Genomic DNA, 27,162 nt, shown 5'->3' with positions numbered 1-27,162 from the left:
TATAAGCTCAGTGTCATATCTTTCGACTGTTTGGAAGGTGAATTGATCTCCCTGTTGGCGTGTTTGATATTCAGTGCTGCAAAAGATATTTTCTGAATTTCCATATAATTCACCTAGCTATAAAGGCTTCTAAAATTGCTGATTAAAAACAAGCATCTAGAAGATGATAGGAATGTGGGTTTTTTTTTTACTATTCAGAACATGTATGTAGCATTGAACCAGCTTTGTGTGTTGGCTATATATACATACATGTGAAATGATCTAAGAAAATTCAAATGCTTCTAAGGAATTTGGTTGGTTAATTTTTGTTTGTAAATCTTTACTAGCAGCATTTAGGGGAGGTGTCTCTTTTTTCACAATTGCCTGGAGTCCACAGGTTTGTTGGTTTATTTTCTTTTTGTCCCCCCAGTAAATATAAAAGATAGAAGGCGGAAAAAAGATTGAAATATTTTCTGCGGGTAAGGTAACAACAGACTTCCCTGTAGTACTGAAGGGACTGATTCCTCAGGTGAATAAATGAAAAAAGACTCCAGTACAGTGAACAAGAACTAAATTCTCTGCTAGAGCAGGGAATGTGATCAGCATCTAACACACGACTACTTCTTGACACTGTATTTTGTCCAGAAACAAATCTCAGCATGACTTTGATTTCTCCTTTGACTGAATCTGAGATGAAACTTCATGTTCTTGCTTTTTTTTTCTGGATTCAGAGCTGTTCACAAGAGTGATTTTTAACTTATTTCCCTGCTACTTGTTTCTTTTCACCAGTTGTGTTGGAATTCCAATGCTGTTGCACGAACAGAAATCAGGTAAGAGTGTCTTGTTCTCCAGTGTTTAATGCATGCAAAAGGAAGATTTACCATTGTTTTTGTAACTCCCTCCACAAAAGTTCTTGAAAAAAGAAAGCCCTTTCCAGCAACTCCTCTACTGAAAGCAATGTGAGTATGTTGTATTAGTTTTCAAATAACAGAAGCTGAGGCTTTGAATGTGGTGAAGTTTTATTGGAAGGGCATCAAGGGCTTCTGTGACTTTACTTTCCATTCACAGTGTAAAGGCCCTTCACAAATGGTGAGCAAGAAACTGTAGCACTCCCTATGTTCAATCAGAATATCAGTAATGCACTTCACTGAGTCCCAGGAGTAATTGTGATCTGAAGTTACTGCTTAACAGCATTCAAAAATCTCAGGGAGGGTGGCAGGGATTCCACCTGTGTGAGGCATGAGCAGGTGGATGAGCTTCTCAGCCTGGTGGTGAAGCTCAAGGAAGAGGCGAAGAGACTGAGGACAGTCAGGGAGTGTGAGCAGGAGGATGTCTGGTGGAGTGCTGGCATGCCAGAGGGAGGAGGGTGCCAGGGGGATACCCCCAGAAAAGTGGTAGACCCCCTGCCTTGCCACAGTTAGACAGACCTGACTGATGAGGAGGGTTGGAAGAGAGTCCCAACTCAGCATCAGGGAAGCACCCCCTGCCTGCCTAGCTTGCTTCCCCAGCTCTCTCTAAGCAACATGTTTGAGACACTGGAAATTGAAGGGGAGGTGATTAGGTACACTGGTTATTTTGTACTGCTCATAGTTCAGGTGGGCAGTGATGAAATTGCTCAGAGATGCCTACAAAGTATGAAAAGAGATTTCAGGGGTTTAGGATGTTCAAGAAGCAAGAGCTCAAGTGATTTTTGAATCTGGTGGATTGTCCCTGGCAGTGTTCAAGAGGCACCTGGATGAGGAGCTATGAGATATGGTTTAGTGGCTTGTGGTAGGAATGGTAATGGGAGGACAGTTGGACCAGATTATCTTGTAGGTCCTTTCCAACCTTGTGATTCTATAGTTAGACTAGGGAAGCAGGTGACTGCAGAAGCTCAGTTAGAGAAGTGCTAACTCTTCTAATGCTTTCACAAGCACCAGAATAAAATCTAAATGGATTTGTGATTCTATGTTTATAAAATGCATACAGCTGTATGTCCTGTGTGTGTTAGAAGGGATGTGTTCTTGCTGTTGCTGTACTGAAGGACACAACATTTAATCCATTCTATAAGATAGGGTAGATGGAGCTTCTTTTACTCTTTTTCACAAGGTCTTTCAAATATATGGGGAAACAGCTCAAAAGTTGTGCTGTAAGAGACTCTAAATCAGATCACTGTTTTCCAGTATCTTGAGGTGATGAGGGAAGTAGATCCCGGGATTTGTATGTGCATGTGGTAACCATTAACACAGTGTAGCCCTAGTGCCTGAGGAGCAGTGAACTGGTCTGTTCTAGCCTATGCCTATACCTCCCAGAAGCATACAACTTCCATGGAACTAGTTCAGCCTTTCAAAAAAATTAACTATGAATTCAAAGACTAAGAATCCAGTAATTCAAAATCAGAAGGATCTGAGCAAAAGATGGTTGTGTGGGTGAGGTACCAGGCTTTGTTTGATGTCTTTCCATCTTCCCTGCCTGAATGTGTCTGGCACCAGGTCTGTTTTCTGTGCCATGCTCCAATCTCTTTTTCTAGCCCTGGAAATCACTGTTACTTGCCTGCTCATGCCTGCCTGGCCAGCAGTTGCTCTAGAAGAAACATCCCCTAAGGCTGTTGATACTACATCCTACCCTGTTCTTCTGCCAGCAGGGGAACTGTGCAGGAAGTAAACTAAACCAGCATCCTTCCTTGGCTGTTGAAGCTTTAGCGAGTGCTGCAACAGAAGCTTCAGAGGTTCATGCTTGTCATCAAGTGTGGTTTGAGCACTCAGGCTCCTGTCACCAAAACCTGTCCTGTGAAATGAACATTCAGTGTCTGTACCCATTGCCAAAAACAGCTGAGACAGGAAATGGACAAGGAAAGAACAGGAAACACAGGCTGTTCTTTTTTGTTAAAAGCTAATGACGTTGAATACATTTTTTTCCCCCACTATGGGAATAACAGTAGAATGTTTACCATTTTGTCTGATGAACACCAATGTAGGGGGAAGGTATTTTTCTAAGGTGATGAAGAGAGTGAGAGATAGAATTAGTGTAGTAACTACACAACATATGTACAGTAAAAAACTAGGTACAGTTCTTTTTATCTGCTTGCATGAAAACCAGTTCTACTCATGTTTTCTGATGAGAGGTGGGAGAAGCATCTATATCTCAGCATTTGAAAATAATGCCTGCACTGAAATTCTATTTGATCTTCTTCCACATTTTTTCTTAACATTATTTTGTGGAGGATTGCTAGAAAGAAAACTTAAAACAATTCTAGTTGTCTCATTTGTCTTGTTTATGTTACTAGTTTCTGAGGGACTATAGACATTTGTACTCTATTTGCATACTCCTTGAGCAAAGTCATTCTTTTCCCACCGTCTAATTATTCTCCTATGTCCCTGCTCTTCACTTGTCATGAAACACACTAAGGTAATGTAAGGGGTTCTTGATACAGAGAGCCATACTGTTCTCCTCTCCAAATGTAGTAATTGGAAGTTAAAATGTTTCATGGAAATGGCTCAATTCTGATGTGATTATGGACAGTCTTCATTCCAGCAAGTAACTTCTTTCTTTTCATGCCAACTCAGTCCTATGTGTTTTGTGATTTTTGTTTTTTTCCTAGCTTTGCAGAGCATGCTAAATGGAAACAGAACTCCAGATCTAGGATAAACTTATCTACACTACAACTACAATGTTCTTACCAGATATGGCTACTTATATTTGTCCAGTGTGTGATGAATCTTCTAAGAATTTGGGTCAGTAGGAATCCTAGCAGTGTGGTTAACTTTGGACTTTCCTGGTTACCTTTTTTGGTGGTGTTTCTATATATTAGTTACGTTCTACTGAAACACACAAGGTGACCTTTTAGGAAAAAACAACTATAGTCTGTCTCCAGTGTTTGGTATTTGTTTTCATTTAAAACAGTTATGAGTGATTCGAAAGAGAATCATTGTTAAGAGATGAGGTGGCAAAAGGCTCAGAAATCGCATTAGCATATTTACCATCCTACTATAGTAAAAACACAGGAATAAAGTTTCTAAGGGAAGAACATTTGAGTATTCTTTGGAAAACCTGCACTCTGTTCCCAACTGTTTTTCTAAACTTAAAATAACTGCCCCATCATCTCTGTATGTATTGGTTAAGGTAAACAGTCACACCACTGATTACGATCTTCAAGATTGATTACAAACTGCATAATGATGCTGTATGGACAAGCCCTAAGCAATATTCCCACAGCCAGTGACCTGGCAAATGTATTTGCATCTGAGAATTAGCTAGTTCATTTCATTTAGTACTGACTATCAAGACAGCTAACAACTGGACAGAGAACCTTATTGCTTTGCTCTTTTTCAGATTTTACAACTCTGCCAACAAAGTTTAAAAAGGGCTTAGTCAGCGTACTCTTCATTCTTTTCTCAACAGCTATTACATTAAAAAAGAAGTGGCACAGCATGGAATGTCTAATGCTACAAGTAAAGGACTGTATCGAAGTGAGTGAAGAACAGCAGCAAATTTAGTGCTTTGTGAAAGATTAACAGGTTTCCTTTTACACAAGATATGTTGTTTTTTCCTAGAGTGATTTTTGTTTTTAAAGACTAAAATGGTAAAACAAACAAACAAACAACAACAACAACAACAAAAAACCAAAAAACTTGACACTGTGTATCAGTCATTTAACTTACTGGTTGTATAGTTGTAATTATACAAATGTATAGTTGTAATTACAAAGTGAACAGATAGCTAGAGGGTACATAAGAAAAGACTCACAGTAAAGATGGATGCTTACCACAGAAACTCCACACAGGAACAATCTCTGGAAAGAAATACTACCTTAGTGGTGGTCAGCCCTTAAGCAGGATCTAGGAGAGGTGGAGTCAGGCAATACCCCTTCCAGGAGCACAGCTGAATTACCTTCACAGCTGACCCCTCACTTGCCTCAGGTGGTTAATCAGAGGTTCAGGCTGTGATTAACAGTTTCCCATACACTGGTGATCAAACACAATGCCTGAGCAATTGTCTGAAAATAATACTTCATTTTTGTAAAGTATCTCGTCTAAGTTCCACTACCCAACAGTCATAGAGGGCCCTATGTGGCCCATTACTGAGATGGGATTTGATAAGGAAGATAATAATAAGTCTCCTGAGTGTAGGAAAAGCTTATTATAGGATTTTCTCCAAAATCTTATGGTTTAAGATGTGCCAGTACTATAAGTTACTCTGCACTTGAGTCCTGATCTTGTAATGCATGGAGCATGACCCTTCTCTCCAAGTTTGCTTCCCTAAGCATGGAAAAAAATATATGGAGAAGCCCAGCAATGTTTAAAGTACTTAAATGGGTGAAGCTAGCCAAACAAGGAAAAAGATTATTTTCTAGCTCTTGCTGTTGGCTTCAAATCAGTATTATTACTTGGCCTCGCTTAGGAAAGGGTCATTTATTGTTGTTATTTTAATAAGACTATCTAGCTATCTACTTCATTTTACTACTTCAAATGCTTTTCCAAATCCAAAGGGGAACTAACAGTTGCTTTATCCTGCTACCCTTTTGACGCAGTCCTTGAGTCACACTTGCTCATGCTTTAGGTTTCTTGCTTTTCCTACTGCTTCAAATTTGTAGCCCTAGATGGCTAATGACATAATTTATTTATTTAAGCATGCCTTATCTAAGTGTACATAAAAACACAGCTCCTATTTGTAAGTGGATAACACAAAAGAAGGCATTTTTTAGTGCTGACAACAGTGGTTTGAATTGTCTTCCATTTCTTTGTGTTATATCTTAATACTTCCAGTACACAGTGTAACTACTTTGATATGTGCATTATTTGTCTCTCTTGTTCCAGTACCACTTGTTCTAATGCCCCCAGTATCGTGAAGTGCACTTGAATGTCCTTTAAGTGCTTTCTTTTGGCACAGGATGCTGGGCTGTATTCAGTTTTCTGGGGGCCTCTCTCTGATCATGGAGTTCATTCTTTTTTTGTGGCTTTGGGATCACAACTGCTCACTTCATCCCTCAGATGTTCAGTGCTTTAAAGTAACAGTAACAATTAATTAAAACAAATAGATACTCTGTTATAACTCTGGTTACCCACACCAGTAGGTTAAGGAGAGTCTTCCTAAATAGGTGACTCCTGCCTGTAAATGAAGAATGTAGACTTCTAAGAGTTCAAATTCTGGGCCAAGTGAATATTGAGCATGTTGCCATTATATGGCAAGATAATACAATGGACAAAGAATGATTTTGTAGTTCCTTATGCCTGTGCTCTTACAAATATAATTTTCCTGGTACATTAGCAAAGATCACAAATACAAAATCATCTAAATTTAAGAATTGCTGTGGGTTGAATCTTTCTTTAACATATGCATATAAAGTTTGCTATTGGAAACTGAATGCATGGGTGTCAGCCCAAACAAAATGCTATACAAGAAGCTGAGAAACAGAAAGCAATGAATTGTCTCTTTGGTTCTCCTTTTTAATAGCTAAATGACTAGTAGATGATGCATGCTAACTATGTTCATATGCAAAATTTATTTGATACTTGATAATACTTATATAAATGTATATATATTATGTCTTAGTATTTTTTATACTTCCACAGTGGTGTTTGCCTGCAGATAGCCAACACATCTAGTTGCATGGGGAATACATCTCTGCCTTATCTCAACTGGACAAGGTAACCATCCCTAAACAGTTTTCAAACACACAAAGTCATTAGCAGTGCTGTGTGTAGATTCAGTAGGTTCACTATTAACATACCAATAAGCAACTGTGTACTTATAAGTACTAACACAATTGAAAAAAAAAAAAAAAAATATTTCTTGTACCACTCAAAGGCACTTTATTTTTCAGATCTACAATTTATTTTTATGGTATTTACTTATTAGATGCTAGTAGTTTGCAATAATCACTATTTTAAGCTAAGCAGAAAAAGGAAACAAAATAACAGCTGAGATGGACCCTTGAAGATATTTCTTTGTGTCCTTGAAGTGATAGTTACTAAGACCTTTTGGAGCTAACCTTGGTTATGACATGTAGAATCTTTACCTAAGAAGGCATTTCTTTTTATTCCTAAGGAGTTTATTTATGTTGTTACAAAATGCATTCTATTTCACATGTAAGTGCAATAGCAGAAATCTGGATTGAAAATTTGAATGAAATTACTTATATATACATATATATATATATGTATATATAGAGTAGGTTACTGTTTTGAAAACTAAAGGTTTGGATTTCATTTTACTTACCCATGCTATACAGAGATCTAAAGTTAAGCACTGAAGCACAGTGGTAGTTGTCAATGGATTATAACTTAGATGTCTTTTAAGAATGTGAGGTACCATTCTCATATTGTTGAATAATCTGTGTTTAATATTGCATGATGCAAGTGTGGGGAAAAAAATTAAGAATGAAATCTTAATGAAATCAATGACAAATGGAAACATAGCTGCCTATGTACTGAAAAGGCTTATTCTAGGATTCCCAGCATAAGCAAGACCCAGGCTCTAGTGCACTGCACCGGACACCCAGTAATGTACATGTTAAGTACTGAAGGCCAGAACTGGTTTTAGATGAAGAATATACGAAGAAAGGAAAAACAAAACAAAGAAGTCTTTAAGCTTTCCTCTGTATGCTTTCAGTCCTAAAGCAAGCTAATGCCTAGGGTGCAAAGATGGAAGTGAGGGCTTTTGAGACCCAAAGATTACATGTGTCTTAGCAAGATGAGGATCAGAATGAATTTTCCTGGAGGTTTTTTTTTTGTTTGTTTGTTGTTTTTTTCCCTGAAAGGCACTGACTCTTCAGCAGGGCTGCAAAACACTGGTCTTTAAATGGATGAAAGATTTGGAGCTTAGCAGCTTGGAAAGCATATAATTTTCAATTGCCTTTTTTCCTCTTCCACTGATCTGTCTGCAAGACAGAATTAATTCTAAACTAGCAGAGTTTCCTGTCCCCAGCCCCCACCAAAGTTCCATGTCAGTTGTCTATGTTCTGAACTCCTTGTTTCAGGGAAATATAAGTCGTTTCCATTTGCCTAAGTATATTTACCACAAAAAGTTTAGTTGCAGTTTCCATGTGTTCAGTATCATAGCCAAGTCAGAAAAGGCTGGCCACGGTTAGGTGGGAAGAAGAGGCACACACAAGCATTACCCTCACATTTCTACCACTACACATCTGATTCTGCCATCTGCATCTCTGCTATTTTAACAAACAGATTTTCTTCGGTTACCAAAATGTACAACTGTTTGTGCAGCAACAATGTACACAGATTATTTTTAGTTTAAACATGTGGCACTACTCATCGTGCAGCTGCTTTTATGCATTAATGCATTGTGATACAAAACTCTAGCTGCAAGAACCCAAATTAATTGCAAGCAATGAGACATTTTGGACTGAAAACCTCTTTTGGCTACATTGAAATAGAGTTGTTGACTTTTCAAGCTAAAAGAGATATGAATCATGGAAAATATTTCATTCTTAACCCCTCAAAGTACCCAATATTGTTGAACTAATGCAAAATGCAGTTGTGTGTTGGCTTTGAAATTACAACTTCTCTGCCAAAGGGTAATTTAGACTATTCATCCAAGATTAGTTGCAAGTTTTTAAAACTGTAAATAAGTTCTTGTTCCTAAACAGCACAGGTTTTCAAAGCACAGAGTGTAACCCACAGCCTATAAAAGGAAAAGATTTTAAAGGAGAAATGTGATATTTGGCTTCTGCATATTTGGAACATTTAATCACCCTCTTGGTTATATGGAATAAGTTTGACTGGCAGCTTTTTCTTCAACTCCTTTGTGAATGTACATTTATTTAATAGAGCCTCGATGTTTTGTACAAAGATTTAAAAATCTAGTCCTGTTTCTTTTAGAGGCAACTATAGAATTTCTCTTTAGTTCAGCAGGGAAGAAGCCCAAAGATTCTGTAAGAGCCTAAAGTCCAAAACTTTTTCTCCCATTTGAACAATATACATATGTATCTTTTTGCATTCAGATTACAAGATATTAAGCACACTAATATATGCAAAAAAGGTGATGTTTGAATTAGCAATACCATTTTAATCCCTCTTTTTTAAATTTTTTTTCTTTTTTTTTTTTCTTTTTAGATGTGGAGGGGTATATAAAATTTCAGCTGTTTTTAGGAATAAGCACAGGGAAAAAAAGATTAAGGTATCAGATGACTTTCTCAGCAATAATACTGCTATAAAGAAACAGCTGGAGAGCGAAAGAGTAATTTTTTATGAGACCTAGGTCTCAGGCAGATTTGGCTGTGACATTTCAAAATGCTAGTGCTATGGAAGCACTTCATATTCTCTTTTTTGCTGCAGGCAACTGCCCACAGAAAATGTGAATGTGCTCCTACATCTGCCTTAAATAGTGTGATCATAGCACATATGAAGACTCACTGCCAGTCTAAGTCGATTAATTACTCATGCTGCCTATTACAGTATACAATTATATATACTGTTCTACTATCCCTACTGTAATGTTAGATACTTGAGGGGAAAAAGGAAATTGATAGTTCAGATCATAATAAAACAGCCACAAACATGTGCAAATGAGATACAATTATGCAAAATTCTCTGGTGAACATTTCATTTCTACCTCTGAAACTTCCGTGGGTGCATGTGATAGGACATAGACTCATATTCTATTTCAATAGAAAGCAGAAGGTAAAATAACCTCATCAAATTAGCAAAATCATCCCTGGTCTTCCTTATGTACAGGGGTAATGATATGATTATTCATAGCACCCAGTTTCATACAACTTGAGTGCACTTTCCTGATGGCTGTAGCTGAAAATCTCTCTCAAATACTGACACTACAGCTATGCTCAGGTTCAGAGCCCCACACAGCTTTAATCCTGCTGTTTTCAATAACAGCCTCTACCATTGCTTTGCATCTTTTGTGTAACGCTTAAGAGCATCTTCTACAAACAATCTGAGGCAGCTGTTGAGCAGATCAGTAACCAAAGCACAAGTGATGCTTTAGTTTCTTTCTATTATGCTTTTGTAGAGCTGGAAGAAAAGATGTGTATGTATGGGAACTGTTGAATCACAGCCTTAACCTCTGATTGACTACCTGAGGCAAGCAGTGAATCAGCCACAGGAGCACAGGTGAAGGCAATTCAGACCAGAAGGTCTGATCCTCCCTCTAGTGCTGACCTTGCACAAGATCTTCACAGCATGTTATCTGTAGTTGGGATGTATATGTCTAATGGCAGTATAATCATAGGATTTTTTTTTATTTTTTTCCGGGTGATGTTTATTTAATTTTGTAAGCTCTTATTAATACTAGCAAGAAATGAATTTTGAGCTGCTCTCAGGCATACTTATTCACAATTAATAGCACATACTGAAATTATGTTCTGATAGTTATTCAGCTAGCTATGCTTTCTGCCAAGCATTTACAGTCAGCATAAGGACTCTGGTAGTCTAATCTGTAGTATGTTTTTAAATGGGAAACCATAAAAATCCCTTTTTCTCTCTTTATCCTACACATATGGTAGGAGTATTTTACTTGGATAGTAACCTTCTTACTTCTATTACCTTAAAAAACATATATTTATAAAAAAAAGCTATTGAAAGTGTTCCAACCCTTCTGTACCTGAGACTCTTCAATCCATTTAACAACAATTAAACATCTGTCTCTACAGTTACCTTGTGATCCCTCCATTAACCCATATCATCCTTCTGCTATTTGAACAGAAACAATTATCATTAGTGGCTTTGTAATGTAGAGCCTGCTTTATCCCTTGTTTATTTCCCTTGCTTCTGGGTTGTATCATTTTAGACTGCAATGTTTCCTTTCTCATATTTGCCTTACATTTGTTTACAAATGTAAAATCTCAAATTATAAATACTGTGATCATGTAAGCCATAATAAAGAAGAAGGGATCGCAAAGGGAACTTAATTAGTTGAATAATCTGATTTCGGCATTACCTAGGTGCACTCATGTCCTAAAGCACAGGAGATAATAAAATAGACAGCTACATCCAGTGGCATAAAACTCATTAGCAAAAGGAATTTCCAGGATCAATTTATGCCTAAACATGCATTAAATAATCAGTTCCATTGTTAAATTTGTGTTTTATAAGAGTTGAAGTGGTTCAGGGCAGGCTTCATACATAGCATACTTAGTCACATCTTTTGTATTAATTACTTTTGCCAGCTCTTAACTTACTTGCATGATGTTACATAGCAACGGATTTAGTTGATTTCATTTTTAAATAGATAAAATTAGTATAAGCACTAATATTTATGACTTTAAAAAATCACCAGATGAAAGGCTTTTAATATATTAAATACAGAATAAAATGATTTTCCAGACATCTATATATTTATTTTTTTTCTAAACAGCCGTTCCTCTGCAGATTTGCAATGTACTTCATGAAGTAGAAGGACTAAGCATTAGGTCACCATGCCTGAACCACATTAAACAAACTTCAGGTGGGACCAAATCACCAAGTGCGTAAGTCTAGTGCAGTTTTTGTTATACATCGATTTATTCTTATTCCTGTGTGTAGCTGGACGTGCGAATGTTTTAAGATTAACTCTGCTCATAAGGCTTTTCCCTAAGTGTTTCAATTTATGCTAAATCACTCACTGATTTGCTGCACAATAACAAACTTAAAAAGTCTCTCATCTTCCTGGATTATTCATTATCCATTATTATTTTCAATTAACTGATTTCAAGAACCATTGGCAGCAAATTCCTTTGGATACACATTCAGCAGCCAACTACTCCAGTTCTAATGCACTCCAGATGCAAAGGGCACTTTAAAAACAAACACCATTAAAACCCCAAATCCCACTCCCTGCTATGTCCAGTCTCACTGTATGTAGTTAGATTTGCAGCTCCGATAGAAAGACCAGTCCTGAGCAAGACTGCATAGGTAGCTAGGCTTCAGGGAGATTCTACCTTACAGGAATCACAGACCTCCAGGAAAACTTGTGCCCTTCCAAGATGCCATCTAACCACAAACGGACTGATCAGGTACTGACTGCTATGCCCCACAGCTTGTGCTACCTTGAGACTTAGAAGCACAAAGGAAAGGAGAACATCTTTCACCCTGTGCATGGCCTTAAGACTTAGCCTGGTATTGCATTCTTGTGTAAGTTCAGACAGTATCCTTTTATACACAAATGTAGTTGTAAACTTTTGATCTTCCACGCACTGACACACAACTTAGTTTTGGCATTTTTAATTCTAAGTTCCTGATGTCCAAAAGACCTGGCATTATATACAGACTGTTTTGTAGTTGTTGTTTCTTCATTTTTTGTTTGTTGTTGTTTTAAATATAGATTACCTTGGTGTCCCACAGGCTACTTTAAGCAGAAAAATCCTGTGTCCCCATAAGGGGAAGAAGGAACAGACTCTTAGCAGTATCTGTGGTGACAGAACAAAGGGAAATGGCTTCAACATTAAAGAGGGTAGATTTATGTTGGACATAAGGAAAAACAAACCCTTTTACAGTGAGGATGTTGAAGCACTGAAACAGGCTGCCTAGAGATGCTGATTACCCGTCCCTAGAGATGAGGCTGCAACAGGCCCCAGGCAACCTGATCTAGCTGTGCAGGTTCCAGGACAGTTGGATTAGATGACCTTTAAAGGTTCCTTCCAACGCTAAAGATTCTGTGATTCTACAAAACCTATCAGAGCAGTTCCTTAGACTATAAAATTTGCTATAGTACCTTTAGTGTAAATGGTAAGCTATCAAGTCAATATTTCAGATACTGCTCCTATGGGATATGGTGCTCATTTAATGGTGCAGCATTACAGCTGCTTGGATTTCTGTGTACTTACCTATATGACCAGCAGAGCTGAAGTAAGCATAGATCAATAGCTAGATTATATACTTGGATGTATCCAACATTAGTCAAATTATATTGGTACAGTTCTACACTTGTGAGATTGAACTATGGAGTCTCAAGTTGTTATATTATACAAAATCATTTACATAGAGAGAAAGTAACGTAACTGCAGCAAAATCATAACAATCATATCTATCCCCACAAAATTGGAATTAGGATTCATGTTTCTACAAAATCAAAATCCAAACCTTTCAAGCTTAAATTCTTGTCAATGTAAAACTATTTTCCTTCCCTCTAAGAAGTGAGGGAAAGCATTTAAGTTTCCTAGAAACTTAACCACCCAGCTGAACAGATCTCCTCCAAATGAACTTGTCTCACTTGACTTTTCTGATGGTGATTGAAGATGAACAGTTCTGGTACAGTATTGTGCCCCTCTGGATAATACTAATTTTAAGCCAGATTAGAAACGAGAAAACGTACTATACACCTGCCCCCCCTCTGTGCTCCCTGTTTTTTTTTTTTTGCCAGCAACATGTCAGCACAACTATACTACATCTTTAATCAGAGACCCGGTTTCTTCCTGTGGATTCTATTTTTATACTTCTTAGAAGGAAAACAACTTTCTTTTCCCTATTCATTCTGATTCTGTGAGCTCTACTTAATGTGATGCTAACAAGTGAAGATGCAAAACTTAGCCATTTATGTATTTAGCTTTGTTTCAGTACAAATGAATGCAGGCGTTCCTTTCCAGTGACCTCATGCATCTAAACTAAGTATTTACTCAGACTTGGAAAATAAAACTAACATTGTCAGATGCTGTAGCAAAGTGTTCTTTCTGTTGTAGCTCTTTAGGGTTGCACCAGAGATAAACACACAGTATTTTTAACAGTCATATGTTTACCTGAAATAGTTTACTACAAATGCCGCCTATTTTCTAATCGCCTGATTGCAGATGATAATGATGAGAAAAATATTTGGAATTTTCAAAGAAGTGCTATTATTGTTGAAATGCATTATGTGTCTACTAATGCCTGAAGCATGCTTTGAAGAAGAAAACTGTAAAATAGAAAAGAACAAAGTAAAGCAAGAATCTACTATAAAAGCTAATTCACAGGGGCTCTAAAAATGTAGCATAATTAAAAAATGGGCTAATTTTGATCTTCTTTTTAAAAAGTATCTATTTCTAAATGAGCTCCACTGTTCAAAATAGTCCAAAGAATATGCAATATCCAGTTTGGAACAAGGCAAAATTCTCAAAAAAGAATGCAAGTAGACAACTGTTTAGGAATATTCAGGATGCCTACGTTAGCTGATCCAAAGCAAGATCTGTAGTCCGTTTTTTCCATTAAACTCCACCAGACAACCAATTTAAAGTATATATTGATCTTTTCAGACAAAATCAAAGATTGCCAAAGAAAAATTAGAATTTTATGTAGGCTTTACAGGTTCCAGAGAAAATCTGATGTATTCTCCTGAGAAGGAATCTTTTCAGAGCTTAACAACAGAGAATATTCAATGCCCTCCAGATTCATATTTTGCTAATCCTTGATAAAAACCGGATAGAGCTAAAAATTGAGAGAAAAAAGAATGACAGACCTATTTTTTAATATGTTGTATTTAACATTGTCTTATACAATTTGGCAGAGAGAAGTTCTTTGATGCAGCTGCATTTATAAAGTTCAGTGGCTCTGCATTAATTTCTACCAAGGGTAATCAGCTGGCTGCCCTTGCAGTCACCAGCCTTGATGGTGTTTTTGAACATAATTACCAGTGCTACCACAGCCACCAAAAAAATAATAAGAATAAATCCCACTGCAAATCTGGGAAAATGAAAATCAACTATAGTTACAGAACTGTATAGGTCTACAAGACTTACTGGGGAGTTTTAAACTCATTATGCAAGTATTTTTCAAATATTTACAGGGCCACAGAGTTCAGCATGTTTCTTAAAAGCAGAAAACACACAGTAAGTCATGGCAAAACTGCAGTCTGGCAGCACAGAGGCTGAAATTATGACTTTACCTACTTGGATGTACCTGAAAAAAGAACCAGAAGTAGCAGCTACCGTAGAGCATGTGCTCAGTGTAGTGATAATGCAGCTTCCCCTGCTTCCTGAGTACATTGAAAACCAAACTGAACTGCTGGCAGAAATTCCTGTATCAGGTGCATGCATGTCTTCTGTGTCCAGAGAGAGCTCAATTGTACACTGGCTTGCTTTTGCAGCTAGCACTGAGATGAGCACATAACTTAATTCTTTAAACTCTCATAGCAGCTCGGCCTGCTCTGTCTCTCATGGGAATCCATCTGTTTCTGTTCTGTATTGATAGAAAACTTGGAGTTGCCAGCTCCTAGTGGTTGCACACACTCATATCCCCTTTTACTGGTGCAGTAATTGATCTAAAGGGAAAAAAACAGTGCATTGCTCATAGAGACAACAGAGAAGAGTGCAGCAGCCAAGAGAAAATTGGAATATAATGCACAGAGAAGATTGAGATGGTGGATGGCAAGGTAGGTACTAGTGTTCTGAAGTCTAATACATAGATTTACTTTACTCTCTATAATGCATACTTGTTACCAGTAATTCAATCTGCACAGACTAAGGCGTAGGACACTATGAATACTTTATATTTACAGAGTATTTAAAAATCAAAAATGCATTTTAAGAGACTACAGAAATGTCTAGATTGCTTTACATAGTGCACAAAAAAAAGCCCCACCCCAAATTAATAAGAGTTGTTTATCAGCTTTCTCAGAGCACTTGTTTGCATTTCTAGTGTCATCAGGGATGACATTCATTCATTACAAGTCCCAAACATACTCAATACGTTGCAAAGACAGGTAAAGCAAAAAGGGTGAAAAATAAAAGAAAAAAGTCATGTTAAGGTTCTTCTTTCATACCTCAGGGACTTCCTTCACATTGTGCTACTAAGCTGTAAATTCATCACAGTCCTATTTGACTGAACACCCTGTTGTTATTATTGGGATGTTTGTATTTGCATCTGCTTCCAGCAAGCAGAATCCCAGAGTGGAATACAAACACTTATTCTATCCTGATCTTCCCACGTATTTTCTGTGGTTTTTTTTGGTTTTTTTTGTGTTTTTTTTTTTTTTGTCACCCATCCCAGCTCTGCTGGGGTTTCTTCAGGAGAGGCGAGATCCAACTCAAAATGGCACCAGTCATTTATTCACAAAACAGTTTGAATTCTTTTGAGTAAAGACTGCTTCCACCTGCTTAGGAATGCTAGTGTCCCCTGGCTGCATGAGGTGTCATCATTTGCCACCATCAAACAGACATTTCACTAAGCTCTAAATAAATCAATAGCTCACAGCTGGATAAAATGCACCACACAGTAATTCCAGGGTGAAGCCTTTCCACACAACTGATCCCATTTTGTGGGGGCATAAGTACTGAATCATATGCAGGCTTATGAACAGGATTAATGCATACAGCTTCATATAGGATCTTGACTGACTTGTTTACTTTCAGTCACTAAGGGGCATTTTGGTCTTTGAAGGATAATTTGCCAATGACTGTTGAAATAATGGCCCAAATATGAAATCCCAGAGGAAAGACATCACTGAATCACTTACCTGCCCAACAGTGCAATCAGCCAATAATTGAACAAGATGAGGGCTATCCATATTTCTAAGTGAGAGGAAAACTAGACCTGCTCACTTTGAAACTAGCAGGAAATATTGAGTTTATTGTACAATAGGAACTTTGGGAGCCATGGTACTTTCATTCTTATTGCACTGCTATAGATGTATTTGTAGGATTTTATCTTTTTTATTGAGAAAACAGTAAAGCTTTCTCAACAAAAGCAGGGTTCTTATAAAATGACCATAACCTGTCCGCACTGCACAGAGCAGGCAGAATCCTGAGCCACTCATCCTCTCAGATCAGGGGATACAAGCATGTCAGGATAAGGAGAGAGTACAGAGAAATTGTAGACTCTTCTATAGTATTAAGTTTTGCATTTGTGTCACTGATTACTACTACTGGTGTGTTGAAAATTCTAAAATCATCTTTCAAGGGGCAGAGTTTATAGGGCTTTGGCCTTGTATGGATGGCAACTACTTACCTACTACTAGAACAGTTTCAGGGTAGGTCTGCAACAGATACATACTGTTTCAGACATTGTCAGTAATGAAATTCACTCACTGTCCTTCTTTGCTGAATAGCTACTAGAGTATGCCATTTTCTGACCTGATTAGAAACAACTAGAATGAAAAAATCTGCTCGTTTCTTTCTGTTTCAGCTATCACAGGGTTTAATATTTATATTCTAATTATAAAAGAAAAAAACTTCAATACAACTTGGTGAATATTCAAATGTTTCTGGTTTTGGCTGTGGTCAGAGAACTCTTCCCCACCATAAGAAAGGATATAATAGCTTCTGGTCTTAACTGAAAAGAACTTAAAGATGCCACAAATAACATTATACTGACATATGATTTTAAGCAAGCACTTCATCATCTTTCTGTAAATTCTTTGGCCCATGTAACTAACAAATATACCCTAACTGTAGAGTAGGTTGGTTCATTACAGCATTTTTGTGTCAGACTATATCAGGATTTTCCTTTGAAGTATCTTTCATAAATGGAGTTACATCAGTTTCAGCTAATCCTTACTTACCATGCTCTGCTTACTGTGCTCTGGAGGAAAAATTGAAATATCCAGCTTCATACTGATAAGGAATCACTGCCTATTAATCTCATCCTTGTAGAAGGAGTCACTCCATTGATTTATTCAAATAAAAGACTATAAAAGAAAATACAGAAAGGTCCATTAGCATTCCACTGTACCACATCGGTTTATCCTGTTTATCCCTCACCTCTCAGAGTGCCAGTTAAGAAGATGGTTGAAAGTATAACATATCCTTTACAATTTTATGTTCACTGTATTCTCCAAATTAGTTCTCTGAATCACTCCTATTTTCTGAACTATTTAAAATTAGTTCTATTTTTGATCATAATGGGACCAGGTGAGAATAGAGAATAGGAGGAGAAGATAAAAAACAAAAGCACAACTACACCAACACAACAACAAAAGTTAAGCACATTCTGCTCAACAGCACAAAGAGCAGGTAATTTCTAGAAGTTTTTACCAGGGAGTAATGTATAGCATCTCCTAAGACTGCAAGGTATGGGGGAGGCTGAGAGGGGAGTGATCCAAAGAGTTAGGTGTTAGATTCCTGAGAGATTATAAGAGTCATCTAGGGTTAATAAAAATGAACAAAAGGAAGGAGAAAACATTGTCTGTAATGAAATCTATTGATCATGAAACTACCTCCAGAGGGAGTGGTATTTGCCTTTTGAAAATGCAACCAACCCAAGCACTAAAGACCAGCTTGTAAAAGGACACAGCTGTACTAACAGAGAGAGGGACATGACCTAGGAATAGTTTCAGCTTTTTGATTTCATTTTGTAATAAATGTAGACAAATTCAGTGTTCAATACACATTTGACTACATTGAAATGAGACTTGTAGAGAGTTGCATGTTACAGTGAGTACCCTTCATCACTGAACTCCAGATTCCCATATGTGAAGCTGCCATAGATTTTTTAAACCAGCTACAGAAATTACTTTCAGAAATAATCAAGCCCACATTGATTAGAGGATATTTAGTTTCTACATCCATCTAAGTTAAACAGGATTCTATTCCACTATAGTCATAAACGTTTCATCCACAGAATTATCTGCTTACGTTCAGAAGAAAATCACTTCTTGGCCCTATTGGGAATTACCAACGAGTAATTCTGTATGGTACAAGACAACTGTGTGGGGTTTTTTTCTATAATTTCCATGTAGGAAGCCAAAGCATGCACAACACTATTTGAAGAATTAATAGCTTTCAAGGCAGAAACTGCAATAATTTCACTCTATCCCTGCTTCAGCCCTCTACCTCCACAAGATATTTTAGGTTAACCTGATTATTGACCCAAAACATAAATTTGGAGGTTTCCTCAACAAAGACTTCTTAGAACTTTAGTAGCCTTATAACCTACTCTGGATCCAGGAAAAGTACGTTATACAAAACAGATAGAAGAAAGTGATATGTGGGTTATTACTGTTTTGATAAGGCAATCAGTGGGGTCAAAAAGCAGTCATTTCTCAGTCAAAACTGATCACAGAAAGGAAAAAATAAAAAATAATTTTAAAAAAGAGTAAATAATCTGATATGCATGTGGTCTCAAGTGGGCTTCCCTAAGTGGTGGCTCATAGAAAAACTACAGGCCTAAATCTTTTCCTAATACACCCATGATGATTTAATGAAGGAACAGATTCAGCTGAAAAATCTTGATAATTCCCATTTTGCTGTGTGTTTGGTTACACTAGACCAATGTCATCCTTTCCAGCCTCTTTTCTGCATAAGGGCTTGAGGGAGCTCACCTTCTCCACCCCAACACACATACACATTGCATTATTAGCTTGCATCTCACACTTAACATTAGTGGTCTGCTAAACCAATGTGGAAAAAAGATCTGGTTCTGGAATGGGAATCGGTATCTCCACATCTCAGCCACAGAAATTGTGATGATTTGCTAGCAGAACCTCAGAAATGAAGTCTTGTCTAATTGAAACATTTGGTAGGACATAACGTTCCACCACAAACTGCTAGCATGCAGTTTAAAGAAACACCCCTGGCCTTGTTCCTTAGTAATGGCTGACCCTGTGGATTTGCAATGACTGTTCCATGGCCTGTCAAAGCTCAGAGAGCTAGTAGAATTTTTACATATTGTTCAGAAAAGCAAGTCAGTGAAACAGTTTATCTGAAACTCTACACTTAAAGCATAATGCACTGGAGCAGCTATTTCAATAAAAAGACAGCAAAGAAAGGTGATGTTGCAAATAATTGAGAATCTGTAATCATCTCAAAGAAAAAATAAAACAAATACTATTCATCCCTCTACTGCCAGACAATTAAACCCAAAGTTAGAGGATGCTTGTATGTACCCTTAGTAAAGCTTCACTTAACATCTGTGGAGAGCTCAATCAGTAACAAAATGGGAGTTCCATCTAACTGGACTGACTGCCTTCCAGTCACTCAGTAACTTTCTACAAATATTGTATAGCACGTTGGGGGATTAGGGCAAAAGAAATCATAAAAGGTATGAATTGTGCAACTGTAAAGCAGTCTAATCTGTTATTAGGGCTTTAATCATAATACGTCACCATTACATTTCTTTGCTGGAAGTGCAGATCTGATGATATTACAGTACTTACTGATTCTGACTGTTTGCTGGAGATAGAAATGAAAGGCTTGGAGAGAGCTGGATTGAACTAAGACCATACAAAGTAATATTAAAGGAGTCGAGGTATTTTCATATCTTGGCTATTTGCACAGTATTAATTATTACTAAATGTAGCTATTTAATACACTATCTTAATAGAACTTTGTTGCAGGGGTTCATCAGTCAATTTGTAGTTAATTTATATCTGAAGGAGATGTGCACTTCCACCAAACATTGTTTTCCCAAAAAGTACAAAGCTCCACATCTTAGTGTTATGCTACATGAAACAAGTCTTCTGAGCTAATGGAAGGAGAATCATCTCCTCTCAAGTTCCAGCTGGTACTTTAAACAGAGAGTTTCTAATTTGATGCTGTAGAGAAGGGCAGAAAGAAGGATAAAGCAAATCTCCTTATAGTAGTTATTACTCCCATTTTCAAAATTAGCACAGATGGTTAGCACTGGATTCAGCATGCTCCCGCTTCAAGTCACATTGTCTTTTTCAGATGCATTTGAGTAGAGGTAAGGATGGCTGATATACCACACTGGGTAGCCAAGAACAGCCCATCCCATAAAACAAACTAACAAGCAAACAAAGGCACATACATAGCATTCTTTTTTCTGATGGCAGAAAGCACATAAAATTTCTAAGAAAAGACCAGGTCACACACAGCCAGCTAAAGAGCAATGACACCAGATCATTCTTAACAGAAGGAATACAAAGGCTTTTTGAAGTTAAGACTCACTTTCCAGTGCTCCTGGGGAAAAGTGGTATCTGAACTTGGCAGTTAAGAAATAAGTGTGCCTAGGCTTCCTTCCCTATTCTGTGGTCTTTGTGGCACCTAAATATCCAAGAGGAGGATGATATCACTGTGGAAGCAGCTGTTGTGCCTGTCTGTGCCTCCATGCAAGCAGACATTTATAGAGATTATTCTTTTCTGGCAGAACTATGAGTTTCCTTCCTTCTCATTCCCTGAAACATGTTCCATGTGGAAGGGGCAGGGCACAGATGTAGTGAAACTCTCAAACTCTATACTTCTCTATACTTCCTTGCATGTTCACCGACATTGCTCCTTTAGAAAAGAAAGAAACAAGCAACAACCCAAGATCCAAAAAGGAAAAACAAGAAGTTCTATTTTCTTTCAATTGCTCAATGCCATAAACAAGACAACTAGTAGTTAAGTCAGACTTGGTAACTAGATGCACTGTATTTGAATATATACTCAACCTAACATTAAAAGCAAACTCTGCAGGAGCTGCAATATTTTAAGCAGTTACCACTAGATCTTTTTCAAATATATACTCTGAGTCTTCTGGTAATTACTAGCTGTATGTAATGTACAATTTTTCTGTCTCCTTAAGAACCCAATAGTATAATTAGATATAGCAAACTCCCAAACTATTCCAACTTGTTATAGAAGATATAAAAATAACAACAAAACCTTTGTCTCTGGTAGAAGATTAAGGTGATGTACTGAGAACACAGTTGCACAAATCAAACAAGACCTGATAAACTCAAGCCAAGCAGTATTTGACTAGATCAGTTATTAATAGGATCAAATGTAGTAATCACAAAAAAAATTTGGTGATCATATAGACATCACAAGTTTTGTAGACTGCGTGCATGTGGAAGCACTTAATATCAAAGAAGCCTTGAGAGTTGTAGTGAACGGGCACTATACAATCCCTAATACGCAAGTGGCTTCTCAAGACACCAAACCATCCTATCAAAGGATGTGCTTCACTTTAATATTAATAAACTACGTATCACTTGAGATAGGAGAAATCACAGTTTTTCTACTTCTAGCTGTCAGTTTTCTTCTTGGCAGTTCATCTCTATCATAATATTTACCTTCAAGGCACAGAAAGATACTGGAAGAAATTATTCAGAAGTGACTGCTAAATTCTGGAAATAATATGTCACTTCTACTCTAGTGTCAGTGCTAGGAATTCAGTGTGAAGGCTGGATGAAGCAGCTGGGCAGCTACAGCCCTAAGGTTTAAAACAGTTCTACGTTGAACCTTTTACCTGAAACCTGATTGTAAGCACCAAACAAATTTATTTATTTATTTTTTTTATTTTTTGTTCTACTGTTACACTTGCATAGAGCTGGTATAGGTAAGTGGAGGAGGATGGGAGATGAATCAGAAGAAAACCAAGGTTTCCTACAGCCTTGAGGGGCTAAGGAGCATTTCTTGTCAAGAATCCTTTTGCAAAGAAACTGGGTAGAACTTATACTGACAGTAAGAGTTTTTGGGAAGAAGATCCCTCAGTCTCTATTGCAAGGTAAATATGGTTGAGAAACATCCCAACAGTTCTAGATGAAGTGAGCTTTGTCATAACCTTAGGCAACACAAAGGTGACATATATTATCACTCCCAAATGGGTGGCACGCATTCCAGAAAACTTGCTAAAATATTAAAGATCCTAAAGGGAAGGGGCACAACACTTTTTGTTTTAAAGCCTGAAATTTATCCCCAGTGTTCATGCTTATGTTCACAAGACAACTTAGTGGCAGCCTGTGATATCCTCTACAGCAGCTATTGGTACGACAAAAGCAAGTTTTCAAGTTCTGATACTACCAGAAATGTAGTGATAATGGAATAACAAATTATTAAGTATCCCTGTACCTGATAGAATTAAAACAGTTTGAATTTTTCTTATCAGATAATTATAAGTTATCTAACTGCTTTAGAAAAATCTTTAAATTTCATCAATTGCAAGCATGACATTGACAACAAAATTTGCACACACAGGGAAAAAAATACATAAATAAATAAAAATAAGGATTCTCAAGTTAAGAGCAAGCTAAGCTGAGACTGATCAAAAGCACAGGAAGCAAGAACCATAAAGGATTTCTTCATTATTTGCACTGCGAGCTTTTGCAACCCATCTTGTTAATGAATAGTCTTCATTTGAGAAATGTAGATAGGAAAACAGTATTCCAGCTCTGAGACAACTTAGCAGTATTCTACATGGATTTCCAGATTAATTTATATGGATTTAAACTGAAGTTTTCTACTTAATGGTATTTTAATCACTTAAAGAAGTAAATATGCTGGGCTGCAGATAAGCATACAAAACAAAATCCCTTTTATTTTTTTTCCTCTCACACTTCAGTGTGCTGGAAATGCTCTCCAATATTTCAGCTCCCGTCTTGCACCTCCATCTCCTTCCAGAGTCCTTCTGCTTTTAAGTTTAAGCTTCACATCCTCATTTTCAAAGCTTCATAAATCTCTGCCCTACCAAAATCAATCCTCTTTGTATCACGCATCTTGCTTCTCTTCATCAAAACTTTCATCTCCTTTTTCTCACGTGTTTTTTCATGCACCTATTCCTCTTCCTAAAGATATCCAGTGCACGTATAGTCTCATTATCCCACATAAACTTTTCCAAAGAATGACTTGAAACATAACCAGCAGGATATATCTAGTACTGTCTAGTTCAGTAAGCTTTCTTTGGTGTAACACCAACTAAGTCTATACAGGTGTGTGGTTCTTTTCTGGAGCTGTCTTTCACCCAGCGTGAGTTGGGAAAAAACTGGAAAGCCATTACTTCTGCCTAGAGATTGTTCTACATCCTGTTCTTTTTGTACCTCCATTTTGCAGTGTCAGTTACAAATGAATTCAAAACAGACGCCAATAAAGTCACTTTGAAAGCAGGTGTTAGCACCTTCAGAAGCACTGTACTTATGCAAACTATGACACATAGGTGCAGAAGCTTCCCCAGATGCGTATACAGAATTTATCAAACATCTGAACATAAATACCTTTAGCTGCTTCATTGTTTTATGCTGTATCTCAGTACACGATGACGCTCTAATTGTAGAAAAAGCATCAATGCTGTTTATCACTTAGTATAATTTTGAAAGGAAACAGATACAAAAGATGAATAATCATTACTTCTGAAGCTGATTCTGTGTAAACCAACTTAATCTGTAAGGCCTCCAGCACTTGCTGCCACAGTAATGCATCCAGCCAGGCCAAAGTCTGCTCCTAGAATGACACCCGGTGGTCACAAAAATGAACAGCAAGACATACTCCTCGCCCTTCGACATCACTCCTGCTCTCGGGGTTAGGGACCATCAGTGGAAATTCTACACAGGAACTGACAAAAACAAACAAACAAAAACACCCACAACAGGAAAACCCTGTGTGACATTCCTACTATCACACACACACAGGTTGACTATGGAATGCATGATGCATCCTGCCTCATTTTGTAAATAACAAGAGATGGGTGAGTGGCAGTCCCAAAGTACAATGATCTAGATGTAGGATTCCTATGCTTACCTTCCTCACCCTGGAACAGTGAGGTTGTTTTCTATTTGGTTAAAGCTATGGGACTAAAGTGCACATATCTTAGTGTAAGTATTAGGAGGAAGAAATACATCACTGTGATAAATTAGCTTCAAACCAAGTAAACACTAACCATATCTAAGTAAGTGATATCACACTCCAGAAAATTAATTGGCAAGCAAATATCAGTGAGAGTTAAAAGCTTTATGCCACATTTTTTTCAGCTTAACTACTGTATGAGTCATAGCAAAGCTGTTCTTAAGCAGCAGCCTAGTTAAAATGATTTGATCATATTTTCTAGAGAATAAGAAAAGCACTGCTTTAGGAAAATGAGCAAGAACACTTCAACACAGATTTCTGGTGTTAGATTCTTAAGCCTTTTGGCAAGTCAAATGGAAAGGGAATATTTATTGCTTGTCAGTTTTCCTTTGTCTCATTTTCTCTCTCACTTCAGAGTCCAAATTCCTTCTGAGGCCATAAGCTTCTTTATAGTAGCCAGGGGTATCACAGAAAAACAATGTCTTTTTTTTTCTCCAGTTAAGTACAAAGCCAAATGCATAAAGCTTTTCAGACATCCATGCGCAATGGAAATTCCTAAGGCAGATGCAACCCTGCACTTCATTTGGTGATTCTTGCAGCATTACCCACGCTGGGCACAGGGAGTGGAGATGGCTGGTACGCACCAAACCTTAAGGGTTTGGAACCTTGCAGACTGCCGCATTACCCTCAACATCTAACCATGCCTTAAGATCTCTGCTTGGAAAGAAAAGGGTTAAAATAACAGAGACATTTGCTTATATAAGCATAATGAAATTATTCAGGTACTTTGTCTGAAGTTATGGCTTATTAAGATGCATTAGCAGACAACATCTGAACAGGATTAGCACTGAACACAAAACTGCACACATGGGGCAGACGTAACAAACAGCACCAGTCTGGAAATGATGACAAAAATGTGTCACTTATTAGTAAGCTGTGCACGTGCACTTGCTGGCCAACCAAGAACGCAAGAATGTAAAGCTCGTGGCAGATCCAACAATTGAATGAAATCTAAACAAATAAGAGACTCAGTGATGGGAAGAATGGCCTCCCACTGTATTAAGTTTAAAGCTGGATATTGCCAAGAGACGCGCAAAGCTGTTGGAGTATGCACACAGCTAATCCTTGAGATACCATGGAGCCAGACCAAAGATAGCACCAGAAGGCAGACGCAGGGTTAAAACAGCCACAAACTACTGCCAAGGCTGGGTCAGAATTCAGAGCTGTGTTAGAACAAGCAAGGCTCAGGCTAAGCAGCCTTCAGAGGAACCTCCTTTCATCTCACTGCTGCAGTAGTTTTGCAACAGTAGGAAAGTTTTAAATGCTTTCTATTTGCTTCAAAACTCACTTGCTTTTTGTTCACTTGAAGAAAGACCAACTCATGATTATAGCTAGGAAGCATCAATACAAACTGCCAAACTGCTTCTATGATTTTGTACTCTCCTTCTTCCACCCATTCCCTTGTACATACAGACTTCCATGTTAAACCAAATAATGATTTAAATGTGCTATGTTCCAGAGTGGAAAAACATATTCACGGATCAATACACTGGAAATAAAAAGTATTGAAAGGCTCAACACATACCATGCTTTTTCAGACTGTTGTATTTATGCCCACATATGTTACCTTCACCATCTTTTTCTGCCCTAGTACAGTATGCAGTTCAAAATATATGTGTGTATAAAGACAGGATGGGGGACTGACAACCTAAAAGACTGAGCAGCCCCACAGGAAATCAGAACAATTTCAACATTAGCATTTCTGAACAGCAGTTTCTTTCCTGCATTAACACTAAGCCTTCTGTAGTGAAAAATTTGTTTCATGTGAGGAAACTGCTTCCTACATATCAGCTCAGTTCCTATCTTTCTGCTTCCATCACCTTCCTTGCCTGGGAATTTCATAGGCTAGGTCTGTCTCTTAGAGGAGAAAATTCAACACGTACATGCACAGCCTCTATCAAATCTAAATCCTAAGACAGATGTCCAAGTTCCAGAAGTAAAGTTATGAAAGCAGAGGTAAGCACCATCCTCAAATAGTACTTCAAAGGCAAACGTAAAACTCAAAAAACCTTCCTACCCCTGCTGCCTTCTGAACCCACTACCCACTCTGAACCACCACCCCCTCCCCTCCCCCGCCCCGCAACTGGCAAATAAACCATGATTTGCTGCTACCAATTATAAAGGTAAGTACTCTACTGATGTGCAGTTACTTCTTCAGTAGGTTGCCTTTAAAAAACGCTTATTTTCAGGTCAGATCATTAATTTTTCTTAAAATAATTTGAACAGTCACAACTCTCACATTTTATCCATTGTTACAACAACCTTTTCTGGTACAGCTTTGTAGAGTAACTAAATGAACTTCTGTGAAGTTCTGACAGCAGCGAAATTTCTTAATCCCCAGCTAAAACAAAAAAAGTCTTTCATTTTTGGCATGGCATTTACATTCCCAACCTTGACAGACACAGTAATAGTTGGTCTTGGCATTCACTGTTGTATGTCTCCAGCTCATATGTTCATTCATGAGCTCTGATTTAAGGAATTCCCTCCAGCTGTTAGTGCTTTTCGGCAGGATTCTGCTTCTAAGTACTGCTTGCTACCTTTGCCCGTGTCTGTGGAAAAGAATCGTATTTGCCAGAAACCAAAGAATTTTATTACAGAATTTTTATTACAGAATTGCAAGTTTGACATAATTTAATACCTCCCTCACATGATAATTCTGTATCACTCATATATGTACTTATATTCTGTGTCATTTAGAAATTCTGAAGTTTTCTTTCCCTTTCATTTTCCTGCAATTTCCTTTATACCCAGTTCCATGCCCTTTCTTACATGACCATATGCACCTGGGATCCCTC

The 27,162-nt window shown here is 37.6% G+C and overlaps 1 long non-coding RNA gene across 7 annotated transcripts in view; it reads right to left on the bottom strand.

The window, feature by feature from the left end:
- The window catches only part of LOC107313058 (uncharacterized), a 200,112-nt gene that overhangs the window by 46,618 nt on the left and 126,332 nt on the right, over window positions 1–27,162 (bottom strand). For all 7 annotated transcript variants that reach the window (XR_014945723.1, XR_004306928.2, XR_014945724.1 and 4 more), the window contains one exon: window positions 17,374–17,499. This is a non-coding gene — a long non-coding RNA (uncharacterized LOC107313058). The remainder of the gene's footprint in view (window positions 1–17,373; window positions 17,500–27,162) is intronic.

The sequence above is a fragment of the Coturnix japonica genome, chromosome 4, assembly GCF_054131305.1.
Source record: "Coturnix japonica strain WE chromosome 4, WE-NBRP24, whole genome shotgun sequence".
NCBI classification, from domain to species: Eukaryota; Metazoa; Chordata; class Aves; order Galliformes; family Phasianidae; genus Coturnix; species Coturnix japonica.
Note: the sequence above shows the minus strand (reverse complement) of the source record. Positions and strands in the feature narration are given on the sequence as shown.